At 38.9% G+C, this 26709-nt stretch overlaps 1 protein-coding gene across 3 annotated transcripts in view; it reads left to right on the top strand.

The window, feature by feature from the left end:
• The first annotated feature begins 1201 nt into the window (after window positions 1-1201).
• Window positions 1202-26709, top strand: part of RAP1B (RAP1B, member of RAS oncogene family) — a 47524-nt gene continuing 22016 nt past the window's right edge. The window contains exon 1 of one of the 3 annotated variants that reach the window (XR_014252883.1): window positions 1202-1373. The gene's annotated coding sequence lies outside the window, so the exon portion shown is untranslated. Of the gene's footprint in view, window positions 1383-26709 lie in introns of all 3 variants that reach the window. The other 2 variants (XM_082422920.1, XM_082422919.1) reach the window with 2 other exon arrangements.

The following is a 26709-nucleotide window of genomic DNA, read 5'->3' as shown; positions in this document are numbered from 1 at the left end:
TATTTCCTACAGACTGCTCTGACACTTGCCTTTGAAATTCCCATCAAAAAATGGTTTTTCTAAGGAAACAGAAATTACCAAAATATTCAACATATTCAGTTAACCTAAATCGTGAAACACCTAGAAAGCACTTATACAGAAAACTTAGGATAATTATAGTTCATTCTTATCTATTCCTTTAGTTTTCAATTACTAGTATTCTTAACAGGAGTGAAATTAATCATATTTTTTGCTAATCTTCCAAATTTATAAAAGTTCATAAAAATTTATTTCAAGAATGCCTTATAACACAGGGCCTAGTTAAACTCTGAACTAAGCAAAAATTAGCCTTTAATGACCCCCCAACCCCTACTTTTCCTTGCATATTTGCCCATCTTTGAATATTTCTGCTCTCTTTGAATATTTTTGCCCATCAAAACCCAGTTTTCATTAAAAAGCTAATATCTTGTATAAAGGGTAGTCGTATTTTAGTCTTTTCTCTAATAATGGTAAATTCCACTGTTAAGTTCCCACCCTTTTTGAAACAAGGCATTTTGGAACAGAAAGTCCTTTCTGTTGCCCAGCAGTCACATCATAAACCACCTATGGTAACCCTTTAAAGTACTCGAGTCACGCATTTAAACGTGCAATTTATTTTACTCATATAAATAGTTGATTTAGGTAAAAAGTTGTTTGGAATCTTGGATTAATTAACTGAGTTTGACAGGATAATTTGCAAAGAGTTGTCCTGGGTGAAGACGCTTGACAATTCAAGAGAAACCACTTCAAGAATGAAAAAGACTGTGCCCTAGCCAAGGCACCCTCACGGGAGCTCTAGGTGTGGAAATTGAGCGCTGTTACTTCTCCAGCCACTTTCCCCAGCACAAAGGAGTACGGGAGCACCAAATGTTTGGTGGCGTTGGTGACTGAATTACAGTTTGCATGAAAGGCACGTTTTTAATTCGTACGGTTTTTAAGCTCTTCGCACCGTTGTAACCCGCTAGGATCTGGGAAGCCGAGGGGAGGCCGAAGAGGCAGTAAAAGAGAGAGAAAAACACCGCGCAGGAAACGCCGCGAAGGGCGCCGCGCGCTCCCGCTTTGCGCTGCGGGGACGCGGAAGGCCCCGCCCCTCGGCTCCCTTCGCCCCTCCCCTCGGCCCCGCCCCTTCCCGGGCCGCGCACCCGCGCGCCCCGCCCGCGGGCGGAAGCGAGAGCGAGGCTGAACGCTTGACGTCAAGGCGACACCGCCAAACCTCGCCCAGAGTCAGGCGTGTAAGCCAGCCGGAGCGGCGGCGGCGGCGGCGGTAGCGGCAGGACCGCCGTGGCGCCGGTAGCAGCGACCCGGAGGGAGCGCGAGGCGACGCTGGCTGCGGGGACCCGGTGACAGCGCGAGAGGTTCGCAGAGTGCGTGCGTGGCCGCTGAGGGGAGCGGCGGCGGTGGCCGCACGGGGCGGGGACCGGGCGCCGGCAGAGGGGAGCGGGTGGGGTGCGGCGCGGGCCGGGCGAGGCGCGCGCGCGGCGGTCAGGGGGCCGGGGAGGCGGCGGCGGCGGCGACGGCGGCCTCGGAGCGCGGCAGGTGGTGCGAGGGCCCGGGCCCGGCCGGCGAGTGCGCTGCCTCCCAAGCCGGCGGGCATGAGCCGCCGCCGCCGCGGGGGAACAGCGCGCTTTGCGGAAGGGGTCAAATGTCTGAAATATGGCGGAGGAAGTGAGAGCCCGAGGACCCCCCCCCCCCTCCTGCTCGCGGCCGCCGCAGCCTCTCCCGCTGCCCGCGGTCCCCCGCCGGCTCCCCGTAAGACTCGTCCCCTCGCCCCAGACCACCCTCGCCGGCCGCCTCTGTTCCTCCCGGGTGTGAGTGGAAGTTAGAACGGAAACCAGAAAGTTATCCTTTGCGTAGACCCAGCTTCCCCCAGTCCCGAGGTGGGGCGAGGAGCGTTCGGGGGAAACCACTCCCCGGCGCCCTGCGGGCTCGAGCCTGACAGGGAAAAAGTTTGCCTGAAACGGGGCTGGTTTGCTCCATTTGTTGCGGGAAGTGGCAGGAGGAAGGCAGCGGAGGGAGCCCCACCTAGTCTGGCAGCGGCCACCGCGTAGAGAAAAACTGTTAAAGGGGCCTTTCCCTTCGTCAGCAAGAGAAAATCTCTTTCTCTTACAGAGGGAGAGAAAATCCAGGAAGTTTGTCTTCTCTTTTTCACCATCTCGATGTGTGTAATCCTAACATTGACTGTCAGCGCCGTGAATCTTATTTAAAACTACCCCCAGTGAATCGGCCCATCCGAATATTTCTTGTGAAAAAAAAGACAAACAAACTGATGGCTTTTGGAGAAAAGATCATCCTTGATGAGTTTAAGCAGACGATTTTCTTCCCCTTCTGATCCCCCACCCCCTTTTATTAGTTCAGAACAACATTTTTGCCCTGCAGCTCTTGTGTGAGCATAAGCAGTTCTGTGTTGCAAAAACGGGGAATCACATTTTTAACGGGTTAGAAAGTTAACGCTAAATGAAGATTGTGATTTTAATATTTTAAAATTAATTCAGACTGATTGGATTTTTGTTTTGCTAGTAGCATAGCATCTAATATATAAATATCAAATATAATTTATCATGCTTATAAAACTTAAAGCTTCCAACTCGTAAATTCATTTTTTAATCCTCTTTTTTTGTAATTAGAATGCTATTTGGACTTGTTCAACAAAACCTTAGCTTAGCAAGAAGTAACATAAAAAGGGTAGACGTTCATTTAACTTAAAGCTGGTATCACTCCTAAAAGCTGATCCTTGAATTGTGTTTGAGTCATAATGGAGTCATGGGACTTTTTAAGGGCCGGAAAGAGCTATTTAGATCATCCAGTCCCACCCTCTGATTTTACGGAGGAGGAAACTGAGGCCTGGAAAAGATAAGATAACTAGTCAGTGGTCCTGCTGACTTGTAGGACAGTAACCTATCCATAATAGAGAACCTGGAGGAAAATATACGACATTTTTATAGTGAATTACATTTTACAGAGGATAGTCGTCCCATCATACCCCACAAAAGGTGAGTACGTTAGTCAAACAGTGTAGAACCATTTGGGTAGTTTCATTACCAGGTTTTAAGAGAGGAAGTTGATACTCAGAATGGTGAATTAACTTTAAGGACACAGAGCCCTGAATGATAGTCTTATTTGAGCCCATCCATGCTTTTGATCTCTGCACTACAGGAAAGTGGTTTCACTTGCATTTTCTTTTTGTCATTCATAATAAATTGTGAAGCTCCCTTATCTGAAGAAGCCGGAAAGTAAGTCTTTGAAACACGTGTATCCAGTTTGGTTTTAATATGCCAAGTATGGGAATACAACTGAAGAACCCAGTAATAAACAGGCTTAATTTTAAACTGTGGTATGGGTTCATGAAAATGATTGCTCTTTCTGTCCCCTCCCACCCTCCCCCACCCTATGAAAGTCATCTCTCTTCCTTTCTGTGACAAGTATCACTTCCTACCTCCTGTTATCGTTATATGTGTTTTTTGTTATCCCACTAAATTATAAACTCCATGGACAGGATGTGTTCTTTGCACAGAGACAATACCAGTTTGTTAAATGTAAACACCATGAGGGTAGGGACTTGGTCCATTTTATTCTCTACTGTATCTTAGTTACTAGAACCTTGCCTGTGCACACAGTAAATGTTTAGCACTTAGATTTAGGGATTAATTGTAATAAACATTTAAAGAGATGATATTTGAAGAGAACTTTGTATTCCTTCAAAAAGAAGCATTTCCACATTGGTTTTGGAATCATTTTAACTTTACAAATTGATTTTTATTTTATCCTCAAAACAGTCCTTTACTGTGGAATTTCAGTATTTTCTCTTAGCTGTATAAAGGGGAAGTGAGCCCCCATGGTTAGGAGCCACCATGTAAGGAGGGTCTAGCGGGGTGTAATAGGGAATTCATCATAAAAAACTTTGATCCATGTACAGTTGGATCTTAAAAGTGTATCTTCCATTATAATTCAAGATTGGTAGAAGACCTGTGCAGAGATTGATAACATAGTTAACTAATTATACATGTTGTTTTAAATATAAAGTCTAAGATTTGAATGAGAAACTGTCCATGTTCAATTTTCTTTGACTTCTGTTGTAGGTATTTGATCAATATTTATTAAGGCAGTGAAATTAAATAGGGAAACTGGATCTCATACAAATAGGATTTGACTGATTTTGCAAAGGTGTCATTTATTTTTCTTCCAAAAGTGTAAGTAGGCAGTTTTATCATTGAATATCAAGGTCTTACTGCTATGCATGTGTCGTCATTTTCCCAAAGGCTTAAAATAATGTGTTTCTGTGTTATGTATTGGTAAAGAAGGGGTGGGTATTGATCTGTAGTTTTAGATTTGATTGGCACCAGGAAGAGTTTAGTATTTATGAACTGAATATTCAAAAGCTGTCTTTTCTATTATGGCAATAATGTCACATGTTCAGTCTATAGAAAATCTTGATGAAGATTGATCTTAAACTTTGTAAGACCATATAGGGTTTTGACTAAATTTATGCCTTGATTTTTCTTCCCCCTCCTATCATTTTTTTTTTTAATCTATTTATTTATTTTTGGCTGTGTTGGGTCTTTGTCGCTGTACGTGGGCTTTCTCTAGTTGCGGTGAGCAGGGGCTACTCTTTATTGCGTTGCGCGGGCTTCTCATTGCGGTGGCTTCTTTTGTTGCAGAGCACGGGCTTCAGTAGTTGTGGCTCGTGGGCTCTAGAGCGCAGGCTCAGCAGTTGTGGTGCACGGGCTTAGTTGCTCCTGGGCATGTGGGATCTTCCTGGACCAGGGCTCGAACCCGTGTTCCCTGCCTTGGCAGGCGGATTCTTAACCACTGGCCACCAGGGAAGTCCCCCACTCCTATCATTTTTGAGACCCTTAGAGTCAGAGATTAGGCTGAAGTTTTTACAGTTACCCTTTTCAAATTGGATTTCTTTTAGAAAAAGTTAAGAAACAGATATTTTGCCTGATGCAATGATTCATTGTTAACACTGGACAGATTTTTCAGCACACAGGAGGTCTGTACCGTGGCTTACCCTTGTGCTGAAAGCCTGATGTTTTTCAGTGTTAAGATATTTTGCAATAGTACTTAAAGGTACTAATTACCATTTGAGAACTTAAGTCTTTTCATTTATTAGTCCTTTGGAAATGTTATGAACGCAATGGAAACATTAGGTGCAAGGAATAGGATGAATTTATCTATTTGCAGTAACGACTGGCTTGCTGTGTAATCTCTTGTACTTTGTTTGAACCTAGTTGATCACTGGATTCTAAGACCAATCCCTTTAGTCATAGAATTTGTATTTTAGAGAAGAAAGGTTATCAGGAACTTTTGTGCTGCCTTTAAAAAATTAAAATCACTTCTTAAAATACACCACTAACAAAAAGAAATACCACTTCTCCATACTTCCTAACACTGGTGTGTTTATTCCCAATGTTAGTCAAATTAAGGCTACAACATCAACTGATTATTATTTCAGTAGTGATTTATGAAGAATTTTTCTTTGCATCAGTAGTGGATCAAACTTTTTAAACAGTTTCCAAGGAACCTTAAAACTTATAAAAGAAAGAAATGAATATTTGGAGAATTCCCTGGTGGTGCAGTGGTTAGGACTCCACACTTTCAGCGCAGAGGGCCCAGGGTTCAATCCCTGGTTGGAAAACTAAGATCCCACAAGCCACGCGGCGGCCAAAAAAAAAAAATGACATAAATTGCAGAATTTCCATTTGGTTTTTACTATACAGAACAATATTCTGGAGTATTACCAGACTTAAAATTATATATGAGGTGCTCGAGTACTAGAAATGTGTTCACTTTTAAATTAATAATCTTAGTCTAACTATACAGAATAATTATCTAACGTTCTGACTTTGAATTTTATATTGGGCTGGTTCCTAACGCTTAACTTTTGTAGTTATGCTGTTTTGTAGTTGTACATGCATGCGTATTTATTTATTTATTTATTTATTTCAGTGAGACCTTTTAAATGTAAACTGGATTCTGATCCCATGAGATAACTTGCTAGGTAATCTTTTCCAGTGGTGGGGATAGAACGTTTTTAACTGTTGTACAGGCAGACTAAAGATGTTAAAGGAAGAGAGCATCCATTAAAAGCAGTTATACGTAATTTTGAACACTTTCAATTATTGACTTCTTGGAATCGTCACTTTTGCTACATCACGGAGCTTCTTGCTGAGTGTTTCAGTAGTTGCCTTGAATATTTATTTCAGTAAATATGTACTTTTAATAAAATAGTTTTCTCTCTTCTATTTAAAACTTAGCATTTTGTTAAGTAACTTTATTCTGAAAATATACAGTGAACTAATTGCCCCATTGGTGGATCACCTTTACCTGTTGCTTTCCTCTTCTTTGCCTTGTGGGAAGGGCACAAAGATGAAAGAAAATCTGTTTGTCCATTTTTTTTTTTAACCTTTTTTTAAAAAAATTAATTAATTTATTTATTTTTGGCTGTGTTGGGTCTTCGTTTCTGTGCGAGGGCTTTCTCTAGTTGCGGCAAGTGGGGGCCACTCTTCATCGCGGTGCGCGGGCCTCTCACTTTCGCGGCCTCTCTTGTTGTGGAGCACAGGCTACAGACGCGCAGGCTCAGTAGTTGTGGCTCACGGGCCTAGTTGCTCCGCGGCATGTGGGATCTTCCCAGACCAGGGCTCGAACACGTGTCCCCTGCGTTGGCAGGCAGATTCTTAACCACTGCGCCACCAGGGAAGCCCTGTTTGTCCATTTAATAGCAGTTTTTGGCAAAAGCTTCTAGAAAGGAAATCGAAAATGTTATGCAAAATTCTAATTATCTGAGTTTTCTATAATTTATCCTTCTTACTAGAATATATTTTTCAAGTCACTGTACTCTAAAAAAGGGGGTGGGAGTTTCTAAAAGTTCTTAGTTACTGGGAATGAAGACTATAAATATAAGCTCTTTTTGTTTAATAGTTTGTAGGTGTCAAAGTGGTGTGCATATCGCATCCAACTGTTACCTACGTGTTGTAAGATTGCAGTGAGACTACATTATGCTAACATAGTTATAGCTGCTGCTTCTCAGATTTATAAGTTATCATTAAGCTCCTCAGTAACTATAGCAAAACTTGGGAATCCCTCAGGAATCTTGAATTCTGTACTGTACAGATAATAACAAGGGATAGTAATGAGGTATATAAACATGTGCATCTGTTATTCTGCTGCTCTTGAAATTGTTGAACTTGAGATTTTGCACTAAAGTGTTTTGAATACAGAAAAGTATAATGAAGAAAATTAGTATTGCTTGTAATCATACCAGTGCAATGAGTTTTTAGGCAGAGTTTGTAAGCTTTCCGAACCTCTTTGCTTCCTCAGTGGGAAAGATGACATATAAAGCTTCTGTTTACCTGTAGCATCGCTAGTGCCAATTGAAGTTGATTAGATTGCTTAATTTTTAAGATTCCTATTAAGGTATGAATGAGAAGTAAGGAAGAATAATTGTGATTGTGAACAAATAAATTGTGTAGCTCAGTGGTTTTTAAAGTATGGTCCGAGGAATCCTGGGGATTGCCTAGACCTTTTGAGGGAGTCTACAAGTACAGAACTGTTTACAATAATACTGAGATGTCCTTTGCCTTTTCACTGTGTTGACATCTGTACCAATGTACAAAAGCAAAGGTGGGTAAAACTTTTGACATCTGAGAACAAATCAGGTGAGAGTACCTCCCTGTATTAGAAGTCATGGTACATATCCTTCAGTGCCATGCACTCACAGTTTAAAAAAAAAAGAAAGTCTAAATGCACTTGATGAAGTAAAAAATTATCAGATCTCAACTTTGTACATATCATTTTAATGTACTGTGACAAAATAGGAAGTATGCTTAAAACACTTTTTCTGCTGTCATACTGAAATATGGTTGCCTCTAGGGAAAGCATTTGTGTGATTTTTGAGCTGAATTAGCCACTTTTTTCATGAACACCGTTTTTACTTGAAAAAATGCTTGACAAACTGAAGAAGTTTTTCAGAATTGGGTATTAGACTGACATTTTCTCAAAAAGCGAACCTGGATCTTTAAAAGGAAAAGATTGACAGTATTTACGGGCAGTGATAAAGTTCTAGTTTTCAAGTGAAAATTAGAATTTTGGAAGATTTTTCCGATGATATTAGTGATGTTGATGGACATGGTTTTTAAAATGATGTATAATGAAATATGTCAATATTTGAAGATCTACATGACTCTGTAAGCCAATGTTTTCCAAGTCACCAGTGCATGATATTATAAGATCATGCAAGGATAAGAAACAAAGTTCTAGCTAGACCAATGGGTCATTTTTTTTTTTTAATTTTATTTTTGGCTGTGTTGGGTCTCCGTTGCTGCGCACGGGCTTCCTTTAGTTGCAGCGAGTGGGGGCTACTCTTCATTGCGGTGTGTGAGCTTCCCATTGCGGTGGCTTCTCTCTTGTTGCAGAGCAGAGGCTCTAGGCGCACGGGCTTCAGTAGTTGTGGCACACAGGCTTAGTTGCTCCGCGGCATGTGGGATCTTCCCGGACCAGGACTCGAACTTGTGTCCCCTGCATTGGCAGGTGGATTCTTAACCACTTCACCACCAAGGAAGCCCCCAAGACCAATGGGTCTTAATATTATAGAGAACATAAAGTTTATTGATAAGGTTACCGATTCCAATATATTTCAGCCAATTGAGTTTTGGTATAGTATCAAAGGAGAATAGCCACATTTATCTGAAAGGCCATTAAAATATTCCCAAATGTCCGTTTGGTTATTGTTTACTTTTTTGTGTGTATTACTCATTTTTCCATGCTTTGCAATATATTGAACATATTTTTGTTGGAGGAGTAGAGAAGAATAGGAACCATAGATAAATATGAGGCAGTGTTTTCATGTGCTTTATCTTGGAATCTCTTATTAATATATAATCATTTTAAGTTTAATTTCTTTGCAGTTTTTTCAATTGAGCAGTCCATTCAACTTGCCACGCTGCGTGGCTTGTGGGATCTTAGTTCCCCAACCAGGGATTGAACCCAGGCCCTGGCAGTGAAAGCACCAAGTTCTAACCGCTGGACCGCCAGGGAATTTCCCCCATTCAACTTTGGATTGCAGTAGGAAATTAGGTAATTGTTATTTTTTAAGTCAATTTTTGGTTTTAATACTTGTTTTGTACATCTGATTACTCAACCATAGATAGGTTGCATATATGGTCAAGTTTTGATATAACCCTAAACAGATTTTTAATAGTTAACTTTCACAATCTTAGGAGATGTAGTGGCTTTCATGTAGTAAAGCTATGTACCTTCTCCCACTTCTAGTTTTAATAATGTGTCCTTGACCTGAGAATTTGATGTGTTGTCTAGATACTTTTCCAAAACAAATGAGAATGTTTTTACCTTCTGGGAGAAAGTTGTTTCTTTTTCATGTTTATTTAAGAATAATTGTAGCAATCCTTGTTAAACAACTATTTTCATAAAAGTCATGGCTTAGGACCATTCCAAATTTTAAAGGATTTTTAGGACAACCTGCATTTGGTTCAAGTAACGAGTTTCAGGTTATGAAAGAAGTAAGATACATAAGTTGTAGTTTGTACTGCACCCAGTTTCTTGGAAATTTAGTGCCAGTTATTTCCCTAGAAATAATTAATAAATGGGTGTGAATACGGAGAGTATTGAGTCTGAACACCACTGTTTGAAAGAACAGGGTTGGCATCAGAGAAAGAAAGAGATTCCGAGTGGTTTAGAGAAGAAATATAAGTGTAAAAAACTAGCTTCAGGATAGCTTCAGGGAGTAAGCACTATAGAATTCCTGCCCCCATGAGCTAATCCCACAGTAGGGGGCGTTCATTTAATAGGAAGCTTTAGTTCTCCCTATATTAAATAATTAACTGGTCAGCTGTTCTGAATTAGGGAACATACTGAGATCATATTTTATGTCCTTGACATCCAAATTAGTCACAAAGTTGCCACTCACTATTGCTTATATAGTTTAAGTTGCTAGCTGAAAAATGTTTGAAATTCCCTGTATTTTAGGTTTTTTATACTTAAACTTTTTTTTCCTCCAAGAGCCCTGTCATCTTACTTGATCTTCGTTGAACAAAGAGAATATAGGATTTGCAAGCTTTTAAGGGCGGAAGAGCATTTATAAAAGTTTTCTATTGTTTACATGAAAGTGATGATGGTGATAATAGTGAAGAGGTGGAACGGCAGGAAGTAGAACAGAAAAGAGAGTGAAGATGGTGATTAAGAGGTTCTCTTTCTAATGAGCAGGGCTGCTGTTACTGCTATTCACTTTAGAGTTCTGGTTGAGCAAAAATGATAAAGTCTACTTTGAAAAGCACTTGTGGTGCTTTAGTGATTGATACGTCTTGTCCACCAGTGGGTCCTATGTAGAGGATAAATCGATATTATCTGTCAGAGATGATGGTATTAGAGTAGAAGTTTCATAATTATGCAGTGTGAGTTGAGAGTACTTTTGCTGTTTTTACTCTCAACAGCCCTTATGCACTTTTCTCTGAACCTTCAGGTGCTCGGATTGGACACTTACTTATTTCACTTTTTCTCATAAGTTTTAACTGATTCCATTGAGCATGAAGGCTAACTCTGAGAAATAATGTGCTAGTTTTGCATTTTTTGTTTGGTTTTTTTTTTTTTTTAGAATATGCTTTATTTATTTTTTGATGTGGACCACTTTTAAAGTCTTTATTGAATTTGTTATAATATTGCTTCTGTTTTATGTTTTGGTTTTTTGGCCCCGAGGCATGTGGGATCTTAGCTCCCCCACCAGGGATCGAACCCACACCCCCTGCATTGGAGGGCAAAGTCTTAACCACTGGACCGCCAGGGAAGTCCTGATGTGCTAGTTTTGAGTAGTTTGGTTCTATGCTATTTAAGTAGCATGGTTTAATAGTGGTAACTTTGACCTGGGTGATCTAGGCTTCAGTTCCCTCTGGCACTGGCCATGAAGCCTAGAACAAATTAACTCCTCTCTTAGAACTTACCTTTATGTAGACAAAGTTTGATTAATTGTTGTTAAGGTATTTTTGAGCTCTAAAATCCTGCGTTGCTGTGATATCACCCTTGTTTAAAGCCGCAGTCATCTCTTGCCTGGACTGCTACAGGAACTTCCTAACTTGTTGCCATTCCTCAGTCTTCACCCAGAAGACAAAGTCATCTTTTAAAAATGTAAACCAGATCATGTAATACTCTCCAGTCCCAATTTCCTACCCCAGTGGCTTAAAATAAAAACCAGTCTGTCTGTCATGCTCTTTCTTCAGTTGTCTGCAGTTCTGCCTTAGTCTGAACCTTACATCTCAGTTCAGATGTCTCATCTGCAGAGAAGTTTTTCCTGATCACCTTATATAAAGGTTTATTACCTTCACAGTTCTTACCAAATAATTATATTTATTTATTCATCTATCCTCTCTTCCCCTCTAAAATGTTTGTTTCAAGAGGGAAGGAACACCATGTCACTTTTCCAACACAGTCTCAAATGGTAATTGGCACACATAGTAAGTGCTCAGATTTGTTTTATTTTAATTGAAAGAATACATGAAAACTTCAGTGCTTTGTCCTTATCAATTCCCATCATAGGCTACTTCTTACACTAATTTTTTTTAAGTGTTACATTTATTTCCAACTATAATCTCTCATTACTTAGGGCATCTGTCTCGAGGAGTCGTTCATCTGACTGCCTATAATTGGAGCTGATTGATCTCAGTTGTTGTATGTTATGGTTAAATTGAGTAGTTATGCACAAAAGGTTCTTAGCAAAGACATGAAAATTTAATCATCATGAAATGTAAATAGTTCAAAATAATAGTAATACCCAAATGAGTGATATAGATGAGTGCTTATAGAATCAAAGGAAGAAGTGAAAACCTTTAGGCTTTTGTAGTCCAAGAAGACATTAAAAATGAGGTGGGATCTGTACATGATATTAAAAGGGTACGTAAGTTTTAGACTAACAGTGAATCAGAGTAGGCAGTTTAGAAATTGAAAAGTGCAGAGTATGTTTAAGGGAGTATTTTACTCTAGTAGATGTTTGTGAAATGGATTATAGGTCCGTAATACCTTACCTATAACCCTTGGTGCCAGGTATTTTGGAATTCAGAACTTTTTGGAAAGATTTATTTTGAATTTTAGTAAGAGTAATCAAGCACTTAATATTTCTAAAGTGAAATGTGAATAGTTACACTTAATGGGATAAATAAAAACTATAAATAGCCGCACATCAGTGCTTGGGTGAAGTTTTGCTGTGTAAAAAATTTATGTTAGGTCAGGTTTTGCCGCTAAATTAAAATTGCAGATTTCAGAGATTTTCTGATTTCAGAATTTCTGTGAGAAATGGGTCTGAAATAGTTGGAAAGGCTTTACTCTTTATTACTTTGTGTCTTTGGGGAGAATATCAGGGTCTGAAAATGTTAGTTTGAGGCAATTAGCTTAGAAACAGTTTCTGCCAAGGAATTCTTTTTGACAGACTCAGGGTGGAAGGCACTACTGAGGGCGATGAGTCTTTACAGGTATGGGAGAACCACCTAATTCCTTAGAGTCCAGTTAAATGTTTGGAAGTAGTGGAGATTCATCAGTGTATATAGGTGCCTGGAAAATAGTAAATGTTAAAAAAAAGTGTAATGCTTGAGAGCTCATATTTTAGATGCGATTTCTTCTTTAAAGTCTTAAACCCTGCAGTTTGTCTCCCAATTGATAGATTTGTAAGAATTATATAATACATTTAATTGTGAGGTAAGAGCGCAGGAGAAGGTTAGAATAGGAATATTGTAGGACTAATGTAATCTGTTTTAACATCCTTGATGGAATCACTTGGTATTGACAAGGAAAGAAGTAAATATCTGAAGATGCTACTTTGAAACTCAGGATCGATTATAAGGAGTGCCTGCTCACTTTCTGTGTTTTCCCCATGTGCTCTCCTTATTCTTGCAACCTAATTAACACCCAAATTGAGTCCTCATTGTCTTTATCCATTCATTTGGTGTATATTAATGTCCAAGAATGAAGACATGTGTGTGCTATTTTTGTATATTGACTTGTATCTTATAGAATTGCCAAGATAGGCATGTTTCAAAGCTACTTTATAAAAAATAAAAGTGCTTACTGACCTAATAATTATGCAAGTAAGTGGAATAATGTATGGAAAAGCCAAATGTAAGCATTATTTATGGCTTACAAAGTGTAGCGTGCCTTTTATTTTTCTAAGTGGTCTTTATTATACTGGGTACTAAGTGCCTCTTTGAATAAACTGAAGAGGCTAGAGTATAAAAGGAAGAACTGTTACATTAGTCTAAAACAACTTTATAAGACAACTAGCTGCACAAGCCAGTGTGGGCATTAGCTAACATAAACCGCTGCTTAGATTAAGACGTTAAAATTATTAGAGAAAACTATGGGAAGTACCTGTGCTTCCACTGTTTTTTGTTAGTTGGTTAATTTTTCTCCTCTGAACTTGTGGCACATTTACTAGGGGATTTTCCATTAGGAATGTCCTGGTCTTGAAATTTCGTTTAGAATGTCATGCAGATTATAAACCCACAATCTGAAATTATGGCATTCTTATTATGGTTTCAAATGCATTTGGGGGCAGTCATATTAAGCTTTGTCTTAATCTTAGGAAGGTAACAGTAAAATGAAATAAAAAATTTTTGTAGTCATTTGTTCCTTCTCTCATGAAAGACTAATTCTGTTTATTTCTGAATTCAACCTTGTGTTGAAATAGACTGTAAAATTGTTTTAAAAATGTTCCCCCATCCTTGTGGAGGGTGGTGTATTATAAAATCTGAGTATCTGTATTAAAAGAAATATTTGTGGCATTCTTCCAGTCATAAAAGTGGGTGTGGTTTGTTCTGGAGTCCTTACCCTTAACTTGAATTCTGGTCTCTTACCCTTAACTTGAATTCTGGTCTGTCTGCTGGTAGTAAAGAGCCTCACTTCTGATTTCTTAAAATGCATGAAAGCACATATTTTCCCTAACTAATGGGGATATCTCTGTGGTTGATGTAATCATCTCATTCTGCAACCTATTCAGCAAACATTATTGAGCACCTTCGGTGTAAGTGTTAAATTCTGGAATCATAAATTCAGGAGACTTGGAGAAAATGTGGCTTCACTAGGAACATAGTAAAACATCTGGTTAACCTTCTTATCCGTATGCAGTGGTGGTGTCTCTTTTTTTCTGTGACATGTGGGAGCTAAGATGTTAAGAGTGGATTATTTAAATGACTGAGGATTATTTAAAATACTGATTTCTGGAGACCTGAGGAACACAGAGACCTTCCTTTTCTGTGCTAAATTAGGGGACACTTACTTGGAATCAAAGAAGACAAATAATATGGGCTCTGATAGACCCTGATCTTTCTTTGCTAGGGATATAGGTCTTAGGGTCTTAAGGAGGAAGGGAGGTGTTAAGAGTCTTCCAGAGGTGCTTTTTAAAACTTACACACACACACACACACACACACACACACACACACACACACACACACTCTCTCTCTCTCTCTCTCTCTCTCTCTCTCTCTCTCTCTCTCTCTCTCTCTCCCTATGATAATCAGAGAAACCACTGCTCTAATGTCACTTAATTTCTCCCAGGCTTCTGGGTCTTCAGATTTAAATTTGATCTGACCTTGAGACGTCCCCTCCCACCATTCCCATCAGTGACTTTGTTTTGCCACCTCCTCAAATACCCTATGCATGGCTCCATAACTTCCTATCATGCCAGGGTGTGACCCACATGGGCCAGGCTACATCTAACAGAAACATAATATCTGATGAAAAATGTCTTATAATATGGACATACAGATGTGTGTGTTTACATTTATCTTTAGAGAGACTCATCAGTGTCTGAAAAGACACAGACCTAAATGAGTCTTGGTGTATAACCTTGCTTTATAGAAAATGAAAATGGTAGGTTTTTCAGCTCCCTTGGTAGCTAGGGTGCAAGTACTTGACATAGGACCAAGAAACAAAGGATTTTTCTAAAACAAATCTGAAAGGAAACTTTGCAGAGCCCTAGTGGCATGAATGCTTTAATGTTAAGCTGTTTATTATGTTAACTACTTCCAAAATCAAAGTGAGCAGATTTAATAGATCAGATTTAGCTCCAAATGTAAAAATGTGCTTTACCCAAGATGCCCTTTTCAGTTTTATCTGTAAAACTTGATGGAGTTTTGGGATATGTTGGGGTCTTACATTAGGTTCCCCTAATAACACTGTTTTATCATCCTCACAAATGGCCTTGACAGCTGAATCTGTTGACTAAGTGTATAAGGCGCCGGTTGAATGTTGTAAAATAGAGCAACATCAACTATGCCAGAACCAAAATTGTTTTTGATACAGTCTTAAGCATTCAGGTGGACCATCCTCAGTGATTCCTTTCAAGGTTTTTGTTGTTGTTGTTGAGGTTTTTGCATATTATTTTGCAGCTAACTAATTCATCTTTGTAAAACTATCAGACAACATGCTAGCTATGTGAAATATTCTACAGCAGAACTTTTCAAATGTTTTTTGGTTACAGTCCTGTTTCTCCTTTCCCTAAACCATAGTAGACATTGATAATTGAGAACTGTACTCTTTCCCTTTGAGTCCAGAATCGTTATTAACACTGCACTCCAGGTAGCCATTAATATTTTGAGTTGCTGTTTGAGCTAAAACCCATTTGCCACCAGTGAATTAATGGACAAGATCTATCCTTATCTCTTCCAGGGCATATCAGCAAACTTTCTGTAAAGGGCCAGTTAATAAATATTTTAGGCTTTGTGGACCACGTATTCTCTGTCACAACCACTCAACTCTGCTGTGTTCGTAGGAGTAACCATAGACAGTATGCAGTTGTATGGCTGTGTTCCAACAAAACATTATTTACAAAAAACAGACATGGTGAAGTTTAGCCTGTGGGCTGGAATTAGCCAACGCCTGCTCTAGGGCAAGAAACTGGTTTTGATTCATTCAACAAATAATTGCCTTCTGTATTCCAGGCACTGTGTTAAGTGTTGGTTATGCAGCAATTAACATTGTACATAGATCTCTGGCCATGAAATATTTAAGCCTTAACTGAGTATTTTTTATGCTTTAGGCATATCCAAAGCAGCTTTTTGAGGAAAAATATGGCCTGGCCCATACATCTGCCTCATTTGTCAGTACAAGTGAGATCTTAGGCAAATACCCTAAGTGCCATGTTCTGTGGTAGTGGTGTTAAGTAAAAGTAATCTCAGTATGCTTTAGATATCAGATGCTGTGGTATCAAAGTTAACGTCCTGTTATTAAAAGGGGGGGGGGCTTAAGATGTGTGGATCTAGTATCTGTACTGCCTGCACATAGTAGGTACTTAGTGTTCATATGGCGTTGTGGGATAAAACAAATTACCAGTTGTCTTAACTATCTTCTGCCAGTCTCTTGCAACTTCTTTCCTCTATGCAGCATATTGTTTCTGACCTCTTAATTTTGGTTTTCATTTTGTTATAGGTTTTTCTTGCAAATCAATCCATGCATTTTAAAAGTAGGCCACATATGAATCATATTTAATAAAAATGCTTAACTTTTCTAGATGTATTATCCAGATTTCTGTTAGAACTCCTTTTATTTAAAAAGTAGCTTTAGTTTTTCTCAATATTGGTATGTTTTTCTTCAAAATATCCAGTACCGTTGATTACAAATGAGTCAAATCTCTTGACTAATACTCAGAGATCTTCATTATCTTAACTGTAGACTCTCTTGCTATTTTTTTTTCCTGTCCCTTTGTACCTTGAGGTCCACTCAGACCATGCTTTCTATTGTAGTCTAATCATATTCCTATATTTCGCTGCCTTCTGTGCCTTTACTCTCACTTCTCTTTCCCTGGTATGTTTTCTTTCATGCTGTAACTTTTAGTCATTTGCCATCTTCTTCATAAATCTGTTCCTGACCTTTTTCTGAATTTCCATAGTATTTTTGTTTTTCTCATGATATTTTCCATGGTTTTTGTCTCACCTTTCTTACAAAATTGTAAGCTTCTTGAGAGCAAGTATGTTTTGTTCATCTTTGTAACCCTTGTGATCACTTGCATTTAATGCATATTCAGATACTAATACTATGAAAGCTATACTTTTCTAATTAAGCAAGGGACGGTGTTCCTTCATGACAGATTCCTTGGATTTTTATCCAAATGAGAAAAGTTGTGTCAAAATACATTGTAAATTGTAAAGGCTATACAAATATTGTTTGTTACCATACACACTCAAACTTTGCTCTTACACTAAGTGATGTACACAGTTTGGTTTTTAATGTCCATGTTTTATTTCAGAGAAGAGTATGATCACATTGTGAAAAAAGATGAGCTTGTAGTACATTTGCAAGATGTTTTTTTTTTTTTTAATTGATTGCTGGGAAGATTTTTTTATTTATTTATTTGGTTGTGCTGGGTCTTAGTTGAGGCAGGCAGGCTCCTTAGTTGAGGCTCGCTGGCTCCTTAGTTGTGGCAGGCGGGCTCCTTAGGTGTGGCATGTGAACTCTTAGTTGCGGCATGCATGTGGGATCTAGTTCCCTGGCCAGGGATCGAACCCCAGGCCCCCCGCACTGGGAGCGTGGAGTCTTAACTGCTGCACCACCAGGGAAGTCCCTGCAAGATGTTTTCTAAGCCTTCACAGTTCCACATCGTTAAAATTATGAAACATGAGAGGAAGCAAATTCCTATCAATATGTATTCCACAAAAGACGACCAGCCACCTTGTTTTTCTCAGGACTGAGGATTTCTTGGGACATAAGACTGAATGCTAAAATCAGGACTGTTGGTCACCCTGATTTCACTTTGATGTGGCTATCTTTTTTGCTTATCACTGTGTTAGCACAGTTTAATAAATGCCTGGTAACTAGACAGTTGGCTTAGTGGGAGAGGGGTGGTGGGACACTTGGGCTTTTATTTCTTAAGTTTCTGAATATTATTTATTTTGGATAGACGTTCTTTAATATTCAAATGAAAATACAAAAGTGCATTTGATTAATTAGGAATATATTTGTGTATGACATCATGGTGTCCTTATCAGAAGGTGGTGCTACTAAATTTCTTAATTAAAAATTGTATCGTCTGTCAGATGATTAATGCTTTATTTAAATGTACTTTATTAGATATAGCAAAGTCCTAGGCAGCTTGAAATTTTCCTCTTAACGCGGTTTAAGCTTTGATCACAGATTAACAGAGACGGTGTTTGTAAGGAAACATCTAGGGTAGTGTGTGCCTAGTCATTCCTGTGCTGCAGTTAGCTTTTGTACGTGTTTGTGTTACGTAAATCAGAGAACACCATGGCTGAGATCTCTCTAATAGCAGGTATATAACTTAAAGTGGCTACTAAAAATCCTTACAAATTTGGTCTGCAGTTGAGCCATTGTGGGACATAAACTATTCTGAGACATGCACTGTGCCTGGTAGTATTGATGAAAAGGAGCCATTAAAAATACTGATACTTATACCAAAAAGATGTCCTTAATTTGATTAATCTGTTGGCTAAAATAGGCTCTTCTGGGATGGTTTGCTTGGTTGTTATCCTTTCATTATTTTTTTTTTTTTTTTTTTTAAGTTAATTAATTTATTTATGGCTGTGTTGGGTCTTCGTTTCTGTGCGAGGGCTTTCTCTAGTTGCGGCGAGTGGGGGCCACTCTTCATCACGGTGCGCGGGCCTCTCACTGTCGTGGCCTCTCTTGTTGCGGAGCACAGGCTCCAGACGCGCAGGCTCAGTAGTTGTGGCTCACGGGCCTAGTTGCTCCGCGGCATGTGGGATCTTCCCAGACCAGGGCTCGAACCCGCGTCCCCTGCATTGGCAGGCAGATTCTCAACCAGTGCGCCACCAGGGAAGCCCTCATTATTTTTCTTGTTCTAAGAATGTGAATAGAGTCCTTTTGTTATTTTAGCTTTTTATGGTTCTTTTTGCCACCTTGTGAGACTTGCCAGCTTATATCGTGGACCACATTGTTGTAGAAAAATTACTTGAGCCTTTAAAGCAAATGTATCCAACATTATATTCCTGTATAGAAATGTAAAGGTCAGATTTGGGTGATGAAAAGACTTGAGAACACAAGAAAATGGGAACATTTAGATTGAAGTCGAAAAAGAATGGTGTCCTTTTCACAAGAGAAGGAGGAAATCTGCATTTCTTTGCTTGTAGTAGTTTTTGTTGATTTTTAATAGATACGTTTTATTTTTAGACTAGACCTTAAAAGAATGTTGAGTAAACACTGGCAGTGGTGTCACCATAGCCGTAGTACCTACTTACTCCTAGAGAAATCAGAAATAGGATGTAAGGTGCTTACTTCTGCCCTGTTTACAGAAGGCTTAAGATAAAGCGGAAAAGGACCAAGGACCAAGTCCAAAGACACAGTCTAGCCAAGTGATTTTTATATGTTATGGTTTATTGTACATACAGTACAAGCTAGTCACTGAGTATTTTACACTGAGAAGTTCATTAAGCCTAGAAAGATTTTTGGTTTTGTACAGTGCTCATTTTTTCTGTTCATGTTTCTTTTTCTCGTAAACTGGCAAAAGACTCCATCAAAGTTCATTTGATAAAAGCTTACAACTAAAATTATAAAACCTTAAATTGAGATTTGTAATCGTCTAAATAAATTGTATATTTCAAATTAATACACCAGAAATATTGAGTGAAACAAATTACACATGGTGCATTTATAATCTTCCTAAACAAATCAGTGTCCGTTCTGTACCTGAAGCCTTTTGAACACAGGCATTGAGCATCTTCTTTCTAATCGCTTTAAGAATAAAAGATGCTACTGCCGTGTCCATACTATTGTCAGTTTTTCCTCCACTGTCTTTGAGAACTATTCCAAAAGATAAAAGATACCTACTAAACCAAGTGTGTTCCTCTTAGGTTCCCTATCTGGTTTAATGGTGTCACTATCCATCTGTTTGATCATGCTGCATCTCATCTTCTTTTCCTCACCCAGTGTTGTCTGTCCCCATGTTCTCTTGATTCTGACTTAGAAATTTCTCAACTATCCTTTCTCTTTATTCCTTCTGCCACTACCCTGACTTAGGTCACCATCTCTTACCTGTGGTAAACTCCTACTGAATTCCCAGAGTTCAGGAAACTAATACTCTGCTTCTGTATTCTTTCTAAAACACAGATATGTTCATATCATTTCCCAACTTGCAAACTTTGTTTCTCAGTTTCTTATAGAATGCAGGTCAAGGCTCCCCTTCCTCTTGTACCTAACCCCCTTCCCCATGCACTCATGATGTAATGAATTCTCTCATGCTAGTCCTTTTTCCCGGAATGCCCTTACCTCTCAGTGAACCTCCCTATTCCCTTAAAATATCCACTGGTCTGGCTTAAATATCCGCTTAGTGAAACCTTGCCTGATATATCCTTACAGGCAGACAGTTCTCTTCTCTGCACCCATAGCATTTTGTTGTGTAAACTTGTCTTGATTGCGAGCTAACACAGTACAAACACTATAAACATTTTAAAGTTCCATACTTACAAAGCATCTTCTGGGATGTAAAAGCCACTGAAATATAGCTGTCATATTTGTTTTTTTCTCAAATTTCTGGAATGCCCTACCTCTTTGTCTTCACAGTTAAAACTAACATCTCTAATCTGTTCATGGATATTCAAGTGTATAATAAATTAACATTTTCCCTTCATATTTGCATCCTGTATCCCCCTTTTTTCCACATGAGAAATGAGAGTTCTTATGAGGTAATGGAGTGGAGAGAATGGAATTGATTTCAGGGACATCAGGGTAGAATATATCAGACTTGGTAATGGGGTGGAGAAGAGAGACAAATGACAACTCAGGGTATACAGTTTTCTGTAGTATAGTATAGTATAGTATGCTTTTGAAGTCTTTTAGGTGCTTCAAGTTTTAAGCACTGTAGACAGCTAGATAGGATAAAAAAACTTTTCAAGTACCATTTACTGACTGCTTATTATGTGTTACTCATTGTGTTAAGCATTTTGCATGGAATCATTAATTTTATTTGAAATTTTTTTAATTTTAAGAAGTACTGTTTTTTCCCATTTTCAAATGAGGAAATGAGGCACAGAGAGGTTAAAATAACATGACCAAGGTCACTTAGCTAATACGTGTTAGAACCGGCATTCTGATCCAGGAAATCAGATCTAAAGTCTATGCTCTTTTTTTTTTTTTTAATGTATTTATTTTTGGCTGCGTTGGGTCTTTGTTGCTGTATGCTGGCTTTCTCTAGTTGCAGCGAGCGGGGGCTACTCTTCATTGCACTGTGCAGGCTTCTCATTGTGGTGGCTTCTCGTTGAGGAGCATGGGCTCTAGGCGCGCGGGCTTCAGTAGTTGTGGCATGTGGGCTCAGTAGTTGTGGCACACGGGCGTAGTTGCTCCGCGGCATGTGGGATCTTCCCAGACCAAGGCTCGAACCCGTGTCCCCTGCGTTGGCAGGTGGATTCTTAACCACTGCGCCACCAGGGAAGTCCTGTGCTCTTAACTGTTGTTATATTTTCCTATTTTACCATTTGTTTGTTTGTTTTTTCAATTTAAAATACAGTTAACTAAGGCCTCCGTGTGAGTGAGTGTGTGTGTGTGTGTGTATCAGATTCTAAGATATATAGCAAACAATAAAGTTAATGTCCATACTTGGGTTACCTAAATTCAGTTCAGAAGATACAGCAGATTTTGAGTTATTACGTATGCCTATAGAATTTACAGCTAGATCTGACAAGAGGAGAAAAACTGACAGGTTAATTTTTAGGACATGTCCAAAGAGCTGGGGAGCAGGGGAGAGGAATCTGTCAGATCCCTCCAAATCCACCCTGTTTGCAGGGATCTGATATAAACTAATATGGTGATCTTGAGCCCCCATTATTTCTTCTTGCCTGATTTTGAAACATTTTTGGGATCTCCATTTTTTTGTCACTTAACTACCTTGCTCATGTATTGTTGACTGAGAAATCTATTAAGATTTCTTTATACGGTTCTTCTGCAGTTGTCAGATTACTGATAAATTTTTATACTGTAGTTAATATATTCTCTCAGAGGTGTGATCAAGTACTGAACTTTGAAAGGTAACTACAGTGAAAAGTCCACTAATAAAACTGGAAACATGACTTTAAATTGCATGTCATAGTAAATGTTGGAATAAGCTTCATTTACTGGCAATATTAGTCCATGTAAAGGGCAAAGGAAGAATTGTTTTCCTCCATGAGGTGTTATAAATATGGTCAGAATAGAGAAAATGCTGTAAAACAGTTTGACAGTCTACAAATTCTATGCTCAACTAGATTTAGAAATCTAGTTCACAGAGAAGACCTTTCTTGGCAGAATTTAAATTAGTAAGATTGGAAACATTTTTAAAAGAGGGTGTGAGGTAATGTTTGGACCTCTTAATTTTTCCTCCAAAAAATAATTTTTTAATCTGCTCAGAAGTTTTGAACACTGTCATTGTGTCCAAAAGATTAGTCCAGTTTCTTTTAACATTTGAATTAGTTCATTTTATTTAGGAGTGAGAAGAGAGCACAGTAATCCTCTTTAGCTGCTAAAATACTACTTCGGGAGTTGGAGGCGGAAAGGAGAAATCAAGGATCATCTCCTCAGAAAGTGTTCAGTGGGAGAAGTAGTGTCACTTGACTTCAGGAACCAGTAGTTAAGTGTTTTTACTTAGCCCTTTATTTATAATTTAAGATCACAGAATTTCAAACTGGGGGGGATGAAAGGGGGGTCGTAGCTAAACAACTTGAGGATAGGAAAATTGCTAGAGTTACCAGTGTTTTGGGAGAATCTTAATTTGTAGCTATTTAGAGAATTTTAATGGAAAGGAATTATGAAATGTCGCTGATCACTTTTTTTAAGTATTGATTCTTATTATCTATTTTTTACATTTATTAATGAGACTGATTTAAAGAATAAGTTAGATTAAAAATAATAATAAAGAATAAGTCAGATTATGGGGTTGAGAGTAGGTGTCTCTGGAACCCAAAAGTTGTTGGTTTTAATACTATTCCTGCTGTAGAACCTTTTTTTTTTTTAATTCCTGGCTGCTTTGGGTCTTCGTTGCTGCTCACGGGCTCTCCCTAGCTGCGGCGAGCGGGGGCCACTCTTTCATTGCGATGCGCAGGCCTCTCATCGCGGTGGCCTCTCCTGTTGCGGAGCACGGGCTGTAGGCCCCGGGCTTCAGCTGCTCCGTGTCATGTGGGATCCTCCCGGACCAGGGCTCGAACCCATGTCCCCCCGCACTGGCAGGCAGACTCCCAACCACTGCACCACCAGGGAAGCCCAGAGCATTTTCTTTTCTACTGAAATTACAATTCCTACAGGGCAAATATAAGAAACTAACATTAAAAAAGAAATTTTTTTTATATGCCCAAAGCATCTCATATATTCTTTCTTCTCCTCCCCTCCTCTCTTTTCCTTTTCTTTTTTTCTTTATTTATTTTTTTGGCCAAGTTGCACTACATGCGGGATCTTCGTTCCCCAACCAGGGATCAAACCCATGCCCCCTGCAGTGGAAGTGTGGAGTCTTAACCACTGGAACTCCAGGAAAGTCCCCTCATTTTTTTTTTTTTTTTAAGTCTTCTCTTTTTTATTATTATTTATTTATTTATTTTATTATTTGTGGCTGCATCGGGTCTTCGTTGCTACACTCAGGCTTTCTCTAGTTGTGGCTAACGGGGGCTACTCTTTGTTGCAGAGCGCGGGCTTCTCATTGTGGTGGCTTCTCTTGTTGCGGAGCACGGGCTCTAGGCGCGTGGGCTTTGGTAGTGGTGGCTCGCGGGCTCAGTAGTTGTGGCTCGCGGGCTCTGGAGCGCAGGCTCAGCAGTGGTGGCGCATGGGCTTAGTTGCTCTGCGGCATGTGGGATCTTCCTGGACCAGGGCTCAAACTCGTGTCCCCTGCATTAGCAGGCGGATTCTTAACCACTGTGCCACGAGTGAAGTCCCCCTCAGTTTTTTTTTTTTAATTTTTTAAATTTTATTTATTTATTTATTTTTGGCTGCGTTGGGTCTTCGTTTCTGTGCAAGAGCTTTCTCTAGTTGCGGCAAGCGGGGGCCACTCTTCATCGCAATGCGCGGGCCTCTCACTATCGTGGCCTCTCTTGTTGCGGAGCACGGGCTCCAGACGCGCAGGCTCAGTAATTGTGGCTCACGGGCCCAGTTGCTCCGCGGCATGTGGGATCTTCCCAGACCAGGGCTCGAACCCGTGTCCCCTGCATTAGCAGGCAGATTCTCAACCACTGCGCCACCAGGGAAGCCCCCCTCATTTTTTTTTAATGTCAAGAATTCCATTGGAATTCATGACATCTGTCAATAACTGATGAACTTAAATGGCAATTTACCTAAAAAAGTAACTTGTTAACGGTCTTTTAAAAATCTAAGTAGTTCTTTCCTTTGCTGGAAATGAATTATTAGTCTTTAGATAGTCATTCTTTTATTCAACAAACATTTCTAGACCAAATAGGGAACACCAAAATAAATAAATAATGGCCACTCTACATCTAGTTGATGATGGTAATGACTAACACTTAAGGCTTTTATAGATAATATATGTTCTTATTTAATCTGCCCATCAACTCTGTGAAATTGGTATTATCATTGTCCATATTTTACACATAAAAACACAAGCCTAGAAATAAGTGACAGGTCACTTGTAAATTGCATAGGTGGCCAGTTCTAGGTCTTCTTATTTCTAGAATCCATGTTTTACCACCCTGGACTACGAAGGTAGTATAATTTTTACTTTTATGGTATAAGGAAAAACTAAGTTTGGTCCTCAAACTTAGCCAAATGGCTTCTTTATTTATTGATAATGAATTAGCCACACTTGGTTAAGGAACGTCTCTAAAAATATCAGTTGATTATTTGTTTTGCTTAAAATATAGGATTGCTTTGTGTTGTTGAAACATACGTCCATCATTTAAAAAAAAAAGAATCATTGTATTTGCTTTTCAAGATAATCTTGATTTCAAGCATTTTCAAGGTAACCTTGTGGATACAAATTTTGTTACTGGATTAATATAACCAAAGTTTCCTTAATTCCTTTGGTTTGATGGTGTATTATATTTTGTCCTGGATAGAATTAAAGCAGTCTTTAATTAGAATCTATTATTCAGTGTTTTATGGGTCAGCCTTGTGACATTTGGTCCCCACTCCACATTTTTTGCATATTTTGTATATAGACTTTTCCTTTACAACCACTTTTTACTTTTTATATTTTACTTCCCAGTCTTAATCCCCATAATCAATATGTATAATCCCCTATACAACCAATCTCTTCATTTGGGGTGATAGTTGAAGAGAAGTATATTTCCTGAGGGAGAATCTCATGCCCATGCCCTAATCTTAAATTACTTTGAAAGAAAGCTTAACTGCACAAAGCATCTTGGACTAGCATGCCAGAAGGAAGAAGAAAATGTAGAAGGCGTTTGCATCTTGCCTTGGTTGAATGCCCAGTAGTTGTTGACGGATTTTCCCATAGGACAGCCTATGAGTAGGGAGATTGTCCTTATTGTTTCCAGTCTTTTTATTTAGTTTTATCTGTATTATATTTGAAAGATGATAATTCTAAAATGTCTATATAATATTAAACCTGCATTATGAAGTTAGGAAAAGAATAGTTACATTATCATTAAATTTTATTACAAACATAGAATTTTACAATTGACCCTTGAACAACACGAGGGTTAGGTGGACCGATCCACATGCAGTCGAAAATTCAAGTATAACCTTACAGTCAGCCCTGAGCATCCAAGGAGTCAACCAACCTCCAATTGTGTAGTACGTATTTATTTTTAAAAATTCATGTATAAGTGGATCCCACATGGTTCAAACCCGTGTTGTTCGAGGGTCAACTGTGTATCGTTTTTTATATTAAGAAGAGGGAATATAACATTAGGATACTTCAAAAATTATATCTGTGTGTAATTCTTCAAAACTTGATGTAACAATACATTTTGGAATTGAAAGGGACCTTAGAGTTCATCCAGTCCAGAAGTAAAAAACTGGTGTCCAAATCTCCATAACTCAAATAGATTTGTTGGTTTTCACAATATTCACAGTTTTTAGAATTTGAAAGACTTTAGCTGTATAAGCATTCACTCTATTTGGCTGCAATCCACACCATTCCCTAATATTAACACCTTGCTGCTTGAGGCATTTACATGCCTACCGGGCTGAGTAAGGCACCTCTGCTCAATACTTCACTTTCCCTTATTTTCTCATTTTACAGACAAAGGAACCTGGAAATTGAGAATAAAGTTATTTATCTCAAATTATTTAACTTCTAAAATAGAGCCAAGCCTCTTAAATAGCAAGATAATGTTGTTTTCTACAGCTTTTTTTCTCTTCTTAGAAGACAAGATAGTGTATAATTAAGTCCTAAAGTATTTGGTGCAGCCTGTCAGAAAGAGGAATGATCACTGTGGGCTGAGATAGTGCGAGGAATACTTCAAAGATGTTTCCTTGACACTACCCTCCTAAGGACTGCATCCTGAGTATTTGTGAGTCAGGAGCATTCTATTCTATCCTGATCTATGTGTTATTCTTTCTACACAATGGGGGGAATCATGAATATCCTCCTGTCCAGAGCTGGCAAAGGAAATCACCGAGGGGCATTGTGTACATGTTGAATAATGGTACCTCATGAGACCAGCTAATGTTTAGATTCCTCCAGAAATCCCATTTATACCCCTATTAGCAAAAGAAGAAGGGGCATTGAAGCCATGAGCTCTCTCGTGGATCCTAGACAAATCTCTGTGACTCTCCCAAATCCGAATTTAACTT

Source organism: Balaenoptera physalus (genome assembly GCF_965194825.1).
Source record: "Balaenoptera physalus genome assembly, chromosome: 13".
NCBI classification, from domain to species: domain Eukaryota; kingdom Metazoa; phylum Chordata; class Mammalia; order Artiodactyla; family Balaenopteridae; genus Balaenoptera; species Balaenoptera physalus.
This window is presented reverse-complemented; position numbering and strand designations above follow the sequence as displayed.